The following is a 16,082-nucleotide window of genomic DNA, read 5'->3' on the forward strand; positions in this document are numbered from 1 at the left end:
ACCATCAGATCAGGAGTAAACAAAGACTGTGAATGGCTATCCAACTACAGAAGCAGTTTCTCCTCCCTTGGTGTTCACACCTCAACTGCTAGCAGAGCACCTCACCCTCCCTGACTGAACTAACCTCGTTATCTCCATACTGATTTATACCTGCCTCTGGAAATTTCCATTACTTGCATCTGAAGAAGTGAGGTTCTTACCCCCGAAAGCTTATGCTCCCAATACTTCTGTTAGTCTTAAAGGTGCCACAGGACCCTCTGTTGCTTTTTACAGATTCAGACTAACATGGCTACCCCTCTGATTCTTGAATTTTAAACGTAACCAATAATTATTAATACCAGAGAGAAAGGAAAAACTATGATGCAGTCACCTATACATAGGACATGGGGTATAACTTGTTTCTAGAGACAGACCCTGTGAACTCTCGGCAAATACTTTCAGTAAAATTTCTTTCCTTGTATGAAAGTCACATCTACTAAATCTCTCTCATGAATGTTTTATCTAATTCCAGTTTTGCAAACACTTTAAAGGGTTGTATTTCAGGTAGGTTTCCAGTTGTCTGGTACAAATCCAGTTGTTCATTCATGGATGAAATCTGAACAAGATGGAGGATACTGCAATGAGTGGGATTACAATTGGCTTTAATGCACTGGTCTATAACTACAGGGACAAAGTAAATTCTATTCCAGATAGTTTTCCCCCACCCTGTTTTTTATTTTTCCTCTCCCTCATTCTATGTTTCTTTGGGCACTTGGCAAATCCACAACTGCTACTAAACCTGTTCCTTGTCTGAACAGTAAATGCATGTTTCTGCACAAGCTGCTAATTCCTCTCTACCCTGCACTTGGGTGATATGCCCATATTATGCTGGCCTAATGCCTGGGTTTGTGCATGTTCCTGGAACATCCCAAAGGAAATCCCACACAGCTTTTCCTTTCTGTATCATCCAATGGTTGTTAAAAACTTGGGTTGTTTTCCAACTTTTCCTTTACAATGTCTGTGAGATCCTAGTTAAACATGATATTGATATAGTATTCAGTTCATAAAAGCACCATCTGTGGTCTGAAGAGTGCTGAACAATATGTAGAAAACCCATACATAACTTCATGACCAAAAACAACACCGGAAGACTTACATCTGCCATTATCTTCTACATCATCTCCATAATTACCCTTTCAGGCAAAAGTGTGCCAGTATAGCTAGGACCTTCAGCATGCTCATGCACTATCCCACACCCAGTTCACATCCTGCCCCAGTCACAGAGATCTGATAATGGAAGTACGTAATGTGCCATTTCTTTAGGTATAGAGGGGACTCCCATAGAGTAGCTGCAGCAAGGCTGGGAACTGCTGCCCCCATTGAAGAGAGGCAACACTTCTGGGTCAGCCAGAGCAGAGAGGAATGGGGAGGTGATATCATCTTCGGAATGCAGAAAGTAAATACCTATCTGGTAGATAGCTGGTAGACATAAATTGTTCCATTGCAAGCCAGTTAGCACAGTGGAATATGCTTCTAATGGGATCAATCTTTATTTGAAGTAGAGTGACATTTCTATAAAAAGACTAACACTTAATTGAAATAACTGAAGATGTCTGCGACTTTCACACCATTGATTATTTATTAGTTAGCAAATGCCCCTTGTGCTGGACATATATGTGGCATTTCAAAACGTAAAATATGATACGCGCCCTCTCCCAGTGATCTTACGAATCTAACCACCAGTGGAGATTCACATTTTATGTAAGGTTGTACTGTATTTATATGGAGATTTTACAATTTGGAGATTTGGACTATTTCCTGATTTGAACCTGTTTCTTGATGACATTTGAATTACTGAATTCAAACTCAACATCAATTTCTTAGTGTTTGAGCCTGCTTGGTAGCTGTAGCCACTGTTTATCGTCTGTCAAAGAGATCCTTCACATCTTTCTATATAGGAGAGAAGTTGGACATCAGATCTAAGATGATTTCAACCTTAATAAAAGTTTCCAGGTTTTCTTGACTCTCAGCAAAATTAGAGCAGTACATTTTTTGTTGGCCAGGGATTAACAAGTAAAAGAAAAGTAATATGACAAGAAATGTCATAGCCTAGAGCTAGGTACATGAGAAGAGGAGAAATCCAGCAATTAATTTGCTAAGGACATCAAATAACTCCTAGATAGATAGATAGATAGTGGAGAGTGGGAAAGGAAGGAATTTGTTGTTGTTAAATAAGAAAAGGGGAGAAAAAGGCAATCTCTGTTGTGCTATATGTTAAATGAATAAGCAAAAAACCTTAAATCCACAGATAGTTTCTTGAAGACTAAAGTTGTGAGAGTGTGAATAAAGTATTGAGATAACATATGACAAATTATAGAAAAAATGCTGAGTTTAACTAATGCAATTTTCCGTTTCCCCTTCCACTTTTTGTCTATCTTGTCTCCTTAGACTGAGCTCTTGTCTCTTACTCTATGTTTGTGCAATGCCTACCCAATGGAGTCCCAGTCTTGTTTGGGGCCACTAGACGCTACTGGAATAACAATAAATAATACTTCCACCAACTTCATGCAATCATCTAGTGCAGGGGTCAGCAATCTTTCAGAAGTGGTGTGCCAAGTCTTCATTTATTCACTCTAATTTAAGGTTTTGCATGCCAGTAATACATTTTAACATTTTTAGAAGGTCTCTTTCTATAAGTCTATAATATATAACTAAACTATTGTTGTATGTAAAGTAAATAAAGGGTTTTTTTAAAGGTTTAAGAAGCTTCATTTAAAATTAAATTAAAATGCAGAGCTCCCTGACATGTGTAGGTAAGAAAAAGCCTTGTATTACTGCTTCTTACACTCTCTACCCTGTGCATATCCCTTCTGTACACTAGATGCTCACTCGAATTTGATGGAACTTCTCAGAATTAAATGGGAGCAGGAACAAAATTCAGTCTGTCACTTTGACTTTGGCAAGGGAAGGTAATTATTTCCCCTGCATTTGGTTTTTCCCCTAATAGTTTTTCAAACGTCATATTTAGCTCCTTTTGCAGTGAGATAACTGTAGTAATCAGACATTAATGACAGGCAAGGTTCAAAGTAGTTCACTGTATGTTTTCCAGTTCATCTAGAATACATATGGTCTTATCTATGGGACTCTCTCAGTGTTGTGCCTCTGCAATATCTGGGAGCTATAGCCCAAGTTCTCAGAGGAAACTTTGGACCCACTATACTAGTTGAAACAGGTTTTTGGCCTTTGGCTTCTTTAATCTTTTCCATGGCTCAGTGTTAGATCAGAAATGCTGTAGAGTGCTTGAAAAGCCTGTAAATTTGTTTCCTTTTGCTCTTGATCCAGTCGTCATTCCTGCAGTTCTTACTCAGGCACATTTCCAATTGAAATTAATGGGGATCCTGCAGATTACTGTATTCCTATGGATGTGCAAGATACTGAAGGTCCTCTATACCTATTGACTTCAACAGGAATGGAAGGCCCTCTGCACCTTGCAGGAACAGACCCTGAAGCAGCAAAGCACATGACAGTGTCTTCATTTAAATGAGTACATGACTTAGCACTGACACACCATCTTTCAGTCAAGGGTATCAAAATGCTTTACAAATAATAGTTCACACTGGGCCAAATCCCACCGAGCATCCTGGGCACACCTGCAAAATAGTATTGTATCCCCAACAAAGTAAAGTGACTTCACAGAATTAATCTGTGTAAGAGTTGGGAAGAGAAGCTGGGATTCCAACTCCCTGATTTAACTAACAGACCATGCTTAGTCTTTGTCTACAGTAAAATTTCAGCCACCAGTGCCAAACAATCAGCGGTGATTTGGTTTAGAGCTCTGCGGCTTACCCCAAATAATAATAATTAATAATAATGTAAACCCCAAGAAATAGGCATGCAAATAAAGATATCACTTGGTCTTGTAAAACTTAAGACAATTCAGATCTAAATTATTTATCTAAATTTAATACTTACGCACTTTTGTTGGAAACAACGTTTTTGTACTCAAGAAGGGTTGCATTAAAATTGGCTAATTACAGGGGGTGGAATTTTCAAATGCTCCAAAGTGATTTAGGATTTTAAATTCCATTGACTTTGAATGAGTCTTAGGCTCCTAAGTCTCCAAGTTATTTTTGAAAATGGAACTTGGGGTCCTAAATTACTTAGGTGCTATTAAAAATGTTACCCATTGTCCTAATCCATCAGTCTTTTGCCCATGTAGCTCCCACCAGTTTCAGTAGGAATTTGCTCAGTGCTTGATTGATATGGAATAAATTTGAATAGATCCAATTAAGTTGTTTCCAAATTGCTGTTCCCACATATATGTAAACAATATTTAGGATTTATGCATGATAGCACTTTTCATCTTCAAATGCTGAACATATATTAACTTATTAATCCTCACAACCCTGGGGTTATTCAATTGCCTTTTATTCTCATCCTTATTTCACAAATAGGGCAACCAAGGTAAAGATAAACACTCCCTTAGGCAAAGGAGGGAAGTCAGTAACGAAGCTGGAGTTAAACGTGGAAGTTTGTACCTCTCACTCAACAGACCAAGTGTCTCTTTATTAAGATATTTTTAAGCTAAAGAGAAAGATGACACTGATTCTTTCCAATGGACAGGAAAATTAACAGCTGATTCTGGGCCAAATTCAGACCCAGTCTCACTCTGTGGCTTTTGATGGATGAGTTTGTCCCCATGTGGAAGTCTGAAGTAGTCATTGACCCAGCTGAGTAAATCAAAGCAAAATGGCTCAGTTAGCAAGTAAACAAGTTTGAGTCCTAAAAGCCAGATCCTCAGCCAGTGCAGATCGGAGTGGCTCCATTAAAGTTAATAACTCACGCTGACTTCAGTGGGAGTCCTGCTCAATGCAGTGTTGACTTCAGTGGAGCTACACTTGTATGACTTACTCCCACTGGGGATCTGACCCTCATAGTTTGCTTATGACTGGTTTGCAAAACCCCATTTTGGTTCTTCCAGATGTTGAATAACACTATGCTGTGCCTGCTTGAGTGGCTGTTTATTTTAATTGTTTCATTTTGCAGTGCTGCCTTTATAGAGCAGAAAAATCCTGGTCCCCAAGAGCAAATCCTATTTGTGAATGTAATAAATGGTAATGTACCTAGAGCCGGCAATGACTGTACATAGTTTTGGAAGATATATAATACAATTAGCAGTTGCTGTGAGTTGCCAGATGACAATGAGGCAAGATTTATGTGCTTGCTTTTTACATAAGTATGGTTTAGTTTGATAAGTACAGTTCTGAGATAAGAATTAATACATAATGTATTGGCCAATCCTTTCCCTGTGATCCTGAAATCTATATTACCACTTTCCTCTAATTATATAAAATTATGTTGCTTTCCCCTTTTGTCTCTTTGATTACCTCTTTAACTGTTCCCCTGTCACCCTGGGCAGAGGGGTGCAATTATTTCTACAAGTTCAATCTCTTGCATTTGGGAGGAGAGATTGTGTAAACTTGTTGCCAATGTGGCAGCTGGCTGAATCAAGCCGTTTGCACTTGCATAACTTCTTTCAGTAAAGGACCCTGAAAAGGCCTTCGTTGTTTAGGTAAGAAAATGACTGAGCTGAAAGGACTAGTGAGCTCTTTCTGTGCTTTATTTGCTCTAACATCTACCTATTGTGTCATGGTACCAAAGCTTGTTATTGGGTTGCCCAGTAATACCCCCAGGTGCTCTAAAGACCCCATATGGAGTGTGGGTCTCTATGACTCCCTCAGTGTTTAGCTCACCTAATCCCATGGGGAAATGGGTTTGTCACCTCCACAGAGGCATTGACCTGCCCCCAAACCCACCCCCCACTTTCTAGGCCAGGGGTCGGCAACCTTTCAGAAGTGATGTGCCAAGTCTTCATTTATTCATTCTAATTTAAGGTTTTGCATGCCAGCAATACATTTTAACATTTTTAGAAGGTCTCTTTCTATAAGTCTCTAATATATAACTAAACTATTGTTGTATGTAAAGTAAATACAGTTTTTAAAATGTTTAAGAAGCTTCAATTAAAATTAAATTAAAATGCAGAGCCCCCTGGACCAGTGGCCAGGACCCGGGCAGTGTGAGTGCCACTGAAAATCGGCTCACGTGCCACCTTTGGCACACATGCCATAGGTTGCCTACCTCTGTTCTAGGCCATACAAGAGCTCTCCATGGCTGCTGGAATCTATGCTAGTGGACAGGTTGTTAAAAGAGGGGGAGAAAAGAAAGCCTCAGGCAGAAAAGAAATACCACTAAAGCTCCCTTCTGGCCTCATGAGCCCTGTCAGTGAAGTTCCACTTGGCTCATCTTCCAAGACTGGAGGTGGGGTTGCTGGAGACCCGGAGCTGGTGCAGCGGCAGATACTGCATGGATGGCTCTGGCCTTCCATAGACCCAATTGGATCCCTCTGAATTCCAAGGTTTGTAGGCCAGGCCCACCAAAACACTCCAGGCATCCTGATAAAACAGTAGGAGAGAAACCTGTGTGGAAAGAACCTCAATGAGACCTCTTCCCCTTTAGCACTTTGGGGGTGGCTACCACCCCAGGGGCCATCATTAGAGATCAGTTCCTGTGCTGGCAAGGAGGAGGGCCTAGCATAGCACAGCTTCACTGTGGTTAGGGGTGCGAACTCCCAGCCATGCATTCTTCACATCTTCCTTCTTCTTTGTGCTATTAGAAGCTGTGCTTTTAAGAACTGAGCTTTGCAGACAGAGAATCTGGGAGGGGAACGGTGAAGCTCTTGTTCTTACTCCCAGCCCGCTGAAACTGGACACAAAATAAAGCAGACCTCTGCAAGCCCCTTAAGTGCGGAGTGATCACGGAACACCACACCTTCCCCCTGTGCAGTGAAACCAGACTGATTCTGCTGCCTTTCAGACCACCTGTCCCCACAGAGGGGATCCGAATTTGCTCCTACACCTGGCTCTAGCCATGGCTACTTCACCCCTCAAAGAATGTGGAGTGAGCACCAAAATAACAATAAAATAAATCCACTACTAAAGCAAATGAAAGCCCATTTGTCTGAAACTTCCTCTCATTAGAGCGCTCGCTGTATGAGGAATACCCCTTTAACCTGCCAGCCTTTGACTCTATTGTACTGGTATTTGTGCAGTTCACTGATTAGAAACAATACTAGATGGACTTCTGATAAACTCTTTGGTACTTCAGTCTCTGCATGGCTGTGCTCATTTAAAATGTGAAAATAGATTATGTGCTGTGCAGCAGTATAGGTCTCAGTTAGGTAATGATTAAAATACCAAAGATCATGCCAATAATAATAATTAATAATTAATAAATAATAATAAAAAGATGTCATAGGAAAATCTCTCGTGTGTTACAGCCTTTCAGTTTGAACAATTTAAAGATTTACCCTGAAAAGTTCCCAGGTCCCGAAAATCAGAAGGGTGGTGGGGGGCAGGGGGAGAGAGAGAGAATCCAAACTCAATGTAAAGGCATAAATACCATTTAAGTTACTACTGAGCTGTTTCTCTGGAAAAAAAAGGGGCTTTCTGGAATTTTGTTTTAAAGCAGTCACTAGCATACAGTGTGCTAAGCACTGTCAGTGTGGACACCTGGGTCTAATTCTATGAAGTTGTAAGGGATTTAGAGGCTTGTTTATTGTGCCTAACTTTTTATAAAAGCTCTACTGTTTTCGACATTCATCATTCAAAACACTACAGTTTGAGGCCCTGATTAGCACCTGGCTAATTTTCACATGATGAGTAATCTCCCCAATTCCATTGTCCTCAATGAGATTTGGATCAAACCCCATTACCGTCCTAAAGACAAAAAGATGATAAATCTAACCCCGACATTTCCCAATTACCTATTTTTAATAACACCGGTCTTTTTAAAAATCTCAAAATAATGTAGGACTCAATTCAGGTTACACTGAAGACTTTCCACTGATCTCAGTGAGAGTTGAAGTGCTGCCTTGCTGAGAAAAATTAGAGGAGATTAAATGGCAAATATAACACATTGAATATTTACCAGAATAGTTCAGTTGCTCTTTCATAGCTTGGGAGATCTGTACTTTACTGTAGACTAAAGCTTTTATTCTATCCATTATATTTTACAATACTTTTTATTGAAAAAAGGAGTAGGGAATTTAAGAAAATACTAGCCATGTCAACATAGTTCAGTTTCTTGACATGTCATCCTGGCTCAGTTCTCTCTGCCAGACCCTGCAGAAGACCCTATGGCCAACTTGTCAGCTCTAATCTGCCTTTCTGTTCCTAGTGGCTATTTTATTAACACTTTTAAAAAAATGTTTTTTATTTATCTTGCAGTCTATATGCTGAGGCAGCAACCAGTTTGTTTCTCTGTCTTTTTCTTTCTCCCTTTCCCTTCTCTCTCGTTCACCGTTGCATGAGAGTGAAGTTAGGTCTTCTGGCACTGGAGTCCACAAATCACGGCAAAAAAGATTGTTGCAGTTTGCATAAATGCGGTGTTACTTGAAAATTATAGACTGCAACTGCTTATTGCAGTTCTGTGGAATGGCCGTAAATTGGGCCCTGTATCTTTCTAATGACATTCATTCATGCAACTGGTTTTTAGGAAATTGGAAGGGAAATTAAACAAGGGAAGCCCGGGGTAACTTTCTTTTAATCTTTGACATACATTTCTGAAATTCATATCTATCATACTCAGGGTGAAATCTGCTAGCGAATTGTCAGTGGATTTAGGTGTTGGTGTTTGGCAGGAAATACATTGGTCTGGTCCAAGTGAAATGTATTAATCAGAATAGGAAGGTACAATACCAATTTAATGCATTATTTCTTCACATCTAGACTATATTTTGTGTTCATTCTCTTAAAACCTGGATTCTTGCATAGTTGAAGGCAAACCTGTCTAAAAGGATGGAATAGCTTATGCCATGGCCTTAGGTAAGCAGTAGTTTGAAAAGAATATTAAATAGCAAAACATGGAGGGTTAGATTGTGGCTTGGACCACACATGTGTGCAGGAATATGTAGCCCCCTTACATACATCCTTGAATGGGCTGCTTACTCTTTCTCCAGAGCATAGGTGGAGAAAGGCAGAGCCTTGGTTTCATAGCCCCTATTCATTGGCCTACACAACTGAGCTAGTGCATGGGATGTTGTAATATGCTGTTAAAGATCATCTTTAAATTACTAACCCCATCCCCCCACCCAAAACAAGGGAGGGAATTATGACTCCAAGGTGTGCCTCTGAGACTCAGAGCCTCCCTGGGTTATTCCTTGGTTGATGCACCTGACTCATCCCCATTTCCTCAGGGATGTGCCGAAAGCCATCATCTAGCCCTGCAGATGTGGCCTTCATTCAAGCTTGATTTGAAGGGAAGAGCTGCTCACCTAACTGTACCTTTCTCTAGACCACACACCTTTTACCCTTACAGTTACCTCAGGTAAACTCTACTTTGACACCCACAGCAGTGAAAAATCTGTCTGGAGATGCCCTTTTATGTCTGTTCTACAGCAGTAGAATAACAGGGTAGTTCTGGCCACAGCCCTTTCTCTAGGCCTACGCCTGAGACACCGCCCCATATAAATAAAGTTTAAACAAGCACCTGCCCTAAAGGGTAGGAGGGATTCCCAGATTTACCAGCTCACCACACCCCAAACACAGGGCTACTTTCCTCCAGGCTCTGTCAGAGCAACTGGATTATTTCCCTGCATGAGGTAAACAGCCTTTGTGCTGTAGTTTGTACCACTGAGCAGTAACACTCTCTATTTAACATCAGGAAATCAGGCAGTAATGAACCCTATCCCACTGTCCAAAACCAAAGGATGAGGATGAGACTTAGAATTGTGCAAATATGTGAAACTATTGATTTATCTTCAGCTTGGTTCTCAAAACAAGAACAGAACCTTGGCCTTGAAACACCCACATGTCTCCAACACTCTTGGATGTGTTGCCAGAAAAACAGCGCCTTACCTAAAATGCAGAATGACAAATCTTTAGACATCCCTGGTGAGAGCTGTCAGGGCTTCAGCCTTTGACTAAGCACTCCTTCCAGCAAACAGATCCTCACTCAGTGTTCCATCTCTAAATGGACACCCTCAGATTTAAGGCCATAGTGAAAAACACAGAGTGGCTTACATGTGGAATTAATTTTGATTATTCAGATCAAAGGGATCTTACAAATCTAATCTTTAATGCTGTTTATTTTTTATTCACTAAGCTCAGACAATGAAAGCAGAGAAGTCAGTTTTGCTTTTTTCTATTGCTTATTAGTTCTCATGCACTAGCACAGGGGTCGGCAACGTTTGGCACGCGGCTCGCCAGGGTAAGCACCCTAGTAGGCCGGGCCAGTTTATTTACCTGATGACGCGGCAGGTTCACCCGATCATGGCCTCCACTCGCCATGGTTCACCATCCCAGGCCAATGGGGGCGGCGGGAAGCCGCGGCCAGCACATCCTTCGCCCGCGCTGCTTCTCGCTGCCCCCATTGGCCTGGGACGGCGAACCACGGCGAGTGGGGGCTGCGATCGGCTGAACCTGCCGCATCAGCAGGTAAATAAACTGGCCTGGCCTGCCAGGGTGCTTACCTTGGTGAGCCGTGTGCCAAACATTGCCGACCCCTGCACTAGCACAATGCTGCAATGTTTGGATTGCAAATGAAGCCAAGGAAAGTTTAACTCCAAACCAAGAGTGCTGCTTTCACTGGAATTCACAAAAGTAATCACTGAAACATTTCTGTTGCTCATATATTTTTCTTTAAAAACTTATGTTTTGGGTCAACTCAACCTGACAATGTTTATCTAAGTAAAAGAGTGCTACAGTTGTGGGAAGAGGATCTGGCCTTTAAATTAGAAGGAGTACGATTAGATTAGAGTTTGGCTAGAAAGAATAAAAGCTTCCAAAGCAATAAAATTTAAGGGTCTCTTCCTATTCCCGTTGAAATAAATGGGAGTTTTGTCATTGACTTCAATGAAACTAGGATCAGTCCCTAAATTAATATTTGTATTACTTCATAGTTCTTACCCACATCTGGCAGTCCTAGTTAAATACAGTTTTAGCTAATCAGTGGGGTTATTTAGAAATGACTCAAACCTATATGCTGTTAAAGTCTTAAATGATTTACTGGATGTCTAGATACCTATAATCCTGGAATTAAACCTACTGGGATATAAGTCCCTGAAACTTGCAAGCAGTTAAATAAGTTCTAAAAGAAAAAGGCCAATACACATCTAATCCACTCCATGTTAAGGTATACAAAGGAACCACATTGGAAAAATTCATCTTCCACACTGAATAAAGAGTGATTACAAATGAAAGCAAGAACATTATCCAAAAATATAAGAAACTAGAGAAGCAGCATGATCAAATAGAGACCCCGACAATTGCTGAAAGAAAAGGAAATCGCTGTAAATATTCATTCACATGTTTTAATGGATCTGCGTCGTCAATGTGCACAGTCCTTTTTTACTCACTTTCAAAAAATATTCTCCTTATACCTCGTTCCTTGCCTGGACAACATCTTGTTAAGAGGAGATCTGCAAAGCTTTCATCAGAATATCCAAAACTTGAGCCAGGTTTGCTAAAATTTGTGATGATTTTGGAGTGAACCATGGCCAATCTCTGAGCAAACCTGGGCTGAATTGTTTGAGTTGGACGCTCATGGCCTGATCCAAAGTCTACTGAAATCAATGGAAAGACCCCCACTAACTTCAGCGGTCTTTGGATCTCAGTGTTGCTTTCCACTATAGATGGGCTTACATTGTAACTGCAGTTCTGAACCCCCAGGCTTTGGAATGTTCAGATCCAGATCCTCTGCTTCGATACGCTGCCACTCTTCCACCTTCCGCAGTCCGCTGGCCATCTAAGTTTCAAAGGATTGAAGGCCAACTGTAGGAAAACGACAGGGGGACAAAACGTAGTATTAAGTGACAGAGCCTCACAATGCTTTATTCCTGGTACAAAATCATACCCCATACAAAAAAATATTCACAGGATTGTATTGGACTGAAAGGTTCTTTGCATAGTTAGTGCTGAAAAGGCACATGTATTGACTTGGGTAGAGGGCTTGGGACTTTAGGCACCAAGTAACGGATATCTTTTGTAAGGGTCATCATATTCACTGTGGCTATTGTCTGGGAAGCGAGTAGGCTTCCATTTTATCTCCTGGGCTGTTCAAAGGGGAGCCAATGGGCCACTGTTTCTTCTAGAAACTCCTCATAATAGTCTACTCATCCGAGTGATTGATTTCATAAATATTTATTGAGTGTAGGATGGGGGTGTCAAGGAGGAGGAAGAATCTATGAACAACTTATACCATCTTTGCTATACAGTACATCCTAACCACCTTATTCCTTCAGAAATCCAGGCCTGAACCAGTGACCCTTCCAATAATTCCCCTTGTTTGACTTATTTGACATGCTTACTTATGTGAGTCATGACTACTTCCATGAGTAAGGGTGGCAGGATTGGGCCCAGCAGCAGTGACCTATTAATGTGACCTTGTGCAACACAATGACTTTCAGCTCTGATTTGGAATCAGTGGATTTATTACTTTGATCATTTAACAAAATGAGCAGAGGCAGGTAATTAATTGTGGTTAGTAAGCATTTGGCCAGTATTTACAAGTATGAATGGATCATGGGTATTCTGCCTCTGGGCCTATCTTTGCATAATTTTCTTTGTTTGGTAACATAATGTGCATTCCTGGCGCCAGAGAAAAGTCATGCAATCCTTTTATGGTGGAACCTGGGTGTTTACTAATATCCATTTAGAGTCTGTGTGTTTGCTGATAGACTCTGCCCTTGTACCCGATGTTCTGTATGTGTGGATTAGGTGTGCACCAAAAGCATTGCTCCATAACAGGAGCCAGTGATTCCTTGGCTACATGCACTGCTTTGAAGCCATGCACGCACCAAACCATTCCAAATGTCAAGGCAGTTTTATGTGTCCTGCCTTCCAAGGGATGATTTATATTAGCAGCTTGTAGAGTCAGCATTTCCTTTGATAAATCCTGTTCCAGGATATATAGTGTTGTAACTTAGAAGACATCACTTCAGGATGCCTGCCCACATTCACTGTATCCTGGGCATTATTCACTGGAGATGGGATATTTAACCCTTAGGAAATGCATAGAAGTCATCACTGGCCCCAGCATGTCTTGACTAGTTGATAGACCAGCAAAGCTTCACAATATCTTTGGTGGAAGTGTGCATTCTAAATGCAGACTGTACTCCTCCTATAAATACCGATGAGAGCAAAGTAAGAAAAATGTTAAGCTCTTCCTGCATTCCACAAGAGGTCTTTTTCTTCCAGACATAACCCTGGGGCAGAAGGCTGTGCTTTTTATTTCCTCTAGTAATAAGCACAACAAAAACTTTGAAGGTTAGAAGGGGAGGAGAATTGCCTTGGAACAGCTGCTTTAATCCATGGAATTTAGGCTACTGCCCATAAATCTTCATGGGATTGAGGGGTGGCCTAGGTCCTTCTAAGCACTTTGGGTAAAATTGTGTGCAAAGCTTTATCACAGGGCTTTGCACTGAGGTGAATTTAACATTACTTACAGGAGCTATATTATATATTTTAAGGCCAGATGGGACCATTATGATCCTTGTGTCTGACCCCCTGCCTAGCACAGGTCCAAAGAATTTCACCCATTGAGCTCACTAGCTTGTGGTTGAGCTACAGCATGCAGTTTAGAAATACATCCAATCTTAATTTAAAGACTCCCAGTGATGAAGATTTGCCCTGAACATTTTACTATCTCTCCTAGGTTGTCCTCCTTGCAGATCAAAAGACCTGACTTACAAAAGTTAGTCTCAATTTAAGAAGCAGCGACAAACTGCAAAAGTGTGTTCCTTCAAGACCATCACATTACCTGAGACCCAAACTAGCAGGTGGGTGTTCCTGGATTTACCTTCTACAATGCAGTGCACAATTTTTTTTCAGAATTTTCAAGACACGGTATATTAAAAATGACATTATGATATCTGGAATTTATTTTTTTAAATAATCTGAATGAAGTTCATAGTTGTTATCTATTGTACAAGAAGTATATACTTCTTTTCTGGCAGTTGAAGATAAGGGGCAGTCCTCCCTGGTTTCTTTATTAATATCCCTGGAGGCCTGATTTTGTTGAATAGCACAGTTCGAATGGTATAAGGAACATCTTTTATAATTGTAGGTGCTGTTTAGCAAATGAAAACTTAGCCACCGCTTGACAGATTGCACTCAATAGAGGCACATTACACATACAAAGAGCAGCAGAATCTATGTTTTTTTGTTGTGCTTTAGTCAACTTCAGTGTAATTAGAAGATCTGTGACATCCGCTATGATCCTGGTTAACCAAGTAGACAGTATGTGAGCCTCCCCTTCCAATAGTATTTTGGTTCCCTGACCACCAACTCCTGACTACTCAATGAAATGTGGTGTTGCCCAAGCTGTGTTGGGACTTGGGATACGAATATATATTCAAAGGGAAGAAAGAGTGCCTGGGCTCCACTTGAGCATGGCCATTTTTAGTATGATAACACATATGCACACAGGTCTGAGACCCTTTTAAAGGGACCACTCTGGTGTCAGTGTCCCATGTAAGATCCAGGTTAAGGACCCATTGAAAATAAACCCCCATATGCCCCAAGTGTACTGAATGGATTACATATTCAGCCACTGCAGGTAATTGAGAACATTAAGTAACTATTGGCATTGATCACGCTCCTTAACAGTTTTTTATCTGGAATTGTCTTATCAAAGTTCATAAAAGAAGCCTATAGTAAGTGAGCAAGGTGAAAAACATCTTATCAACTGGTACCAAAGTTAATATTTGTCAGTTTATTTAAGGCTTTGCCTATGGTTCAAAAGAATAATTGCATCTGGAGTCATTAGCCTTTAATATATTTAACTGTTAAGCCCCCCTGAATTTGTGAATAAGCCAGATCCCGAGCTGGTATAAATCTGTGTTCCTCCATTGACTTCAATAGACCTAAGTATTCACCAACTAAAGACCATTGTAACCTCTTCTGAGGTTGCTGATGTTATATCTGTGCCTCACACAGACTCCTAGAAATTAGAGCTGGGGAGGAAACAATTTTTTTCTTATCCTGTGAACATTTTCAAGATTTTGGAAAAAAAATTCATTCCAGATCAGGATGAAAAATGAAAATCTCAAATTTTTGCACACCCAAAATTAAAACTCTGAGTCTTTGGAGCTTTATTCAATACCCAATTATCCCTGATCTTTGGAGAAGTTTTGATTCAGATTCTCTCCCTCTCTTGTGTGCGCCCATGCATAGTAGATTCAGTGCTTGCCAACAAAAGTTTTAAAAGTGTTATTTATGCTTATTTTAGCTCATACCTGGAATGCCAGATGATGCTAATTACTATCAAATGGTAAAGAAGTGACAACATGGTATGTATGCACATGTGTGTATGTATACACGCATGTGTTTGTATACATACACAAACAATTTAGAGTCTGTCTTCACTGCAGTAGTAGCTTGAGTAATCTACTCTCAAATTAACTGCGCTTAAGTTAGCTTCGTTTGAGGAGAGCAGCTACATTGCAAAATAACACTCAATCTGTGCAGTGATTATATTAGCAGCACCAAGTAGCTGTGTCCCCACTGTATTAGTAGCTCAGTCACCAGCAGTGCTTGAACTTCAAGCTATAAATCCTGATGGGCCAGCTAGCTTGAATTTAAAGTACCAGCTAACTTGAGCTAGAGATTTTTGTGTTTGTGTGGAAGGGAGTCAGGAGAAGGGCAACACTTATGTTATACCTTGAGCTAACACTATGGTGAACACAGGGCCTTTGAACTGTTTGGAGACGTTCAAAGAGTTCAAGTAAATAAAGTTTACTGTAGATTGTTGACCATCCAGATGGAAAAATAAATAAATAAAGCTGCATATGCAAATAGCAAAGTAGGAGACTAATTCTCCCATTTCCATACAATTTTAGGTGCTATGTCTCTTCAAGATAATGTATGTATTTTAGCAAAAATCCTACCTTTATTCATATATCAACCTGCTTGCTTGGAAATATATGCAGGAAAAACAGACCTAAAATCAAGGAAAGTAGCGGATCTTGAGTACCTCTGAAAATAATGCACCTGGGGTGAAATCCTGGCCCCACTGAAGTTTATGGCAAAACTCCCCAAGTGTTTCAA

At 40.5% G+C, this 16,082-nt stretch overlaps 1 long non-coding RNA gene across 1 annotated transcript in view; it reads left to right on the forward strand.

The window, feature by feature from the left end:
- Window positions 1-16,082, forward strand: part of LOC117886729 — a 123,520-nt gene that overhangs the window by 85,206 nt on the left and 22,232 nt on the right. Inside the window, exon 3 of the long non-coding RNA XR_004648045.1 lies at window positions 13,690-13,813. This is a non-coding gene — a long non-coding RNA (uncharacterized LOC117886729). The remainder of the gene's footprint in view (window positions 1-13,689; window positions 13,814-16,082) is intronic.

The sequence above is a fragment of the Trachemys scripta genome, chromosome 13 (genome assembly GCF_013100865.1).
Source record: "Trachemys scripta elegans isolate TJP31775 chromosome 13, CAS_Tse_1.0, whole genome shotgun sequence".
Taxonomy (NCBI): Eukaryota; Metazoa; Chordata; order Testudines; family Emydidae; genus Trachemys; species Trachemys scripta.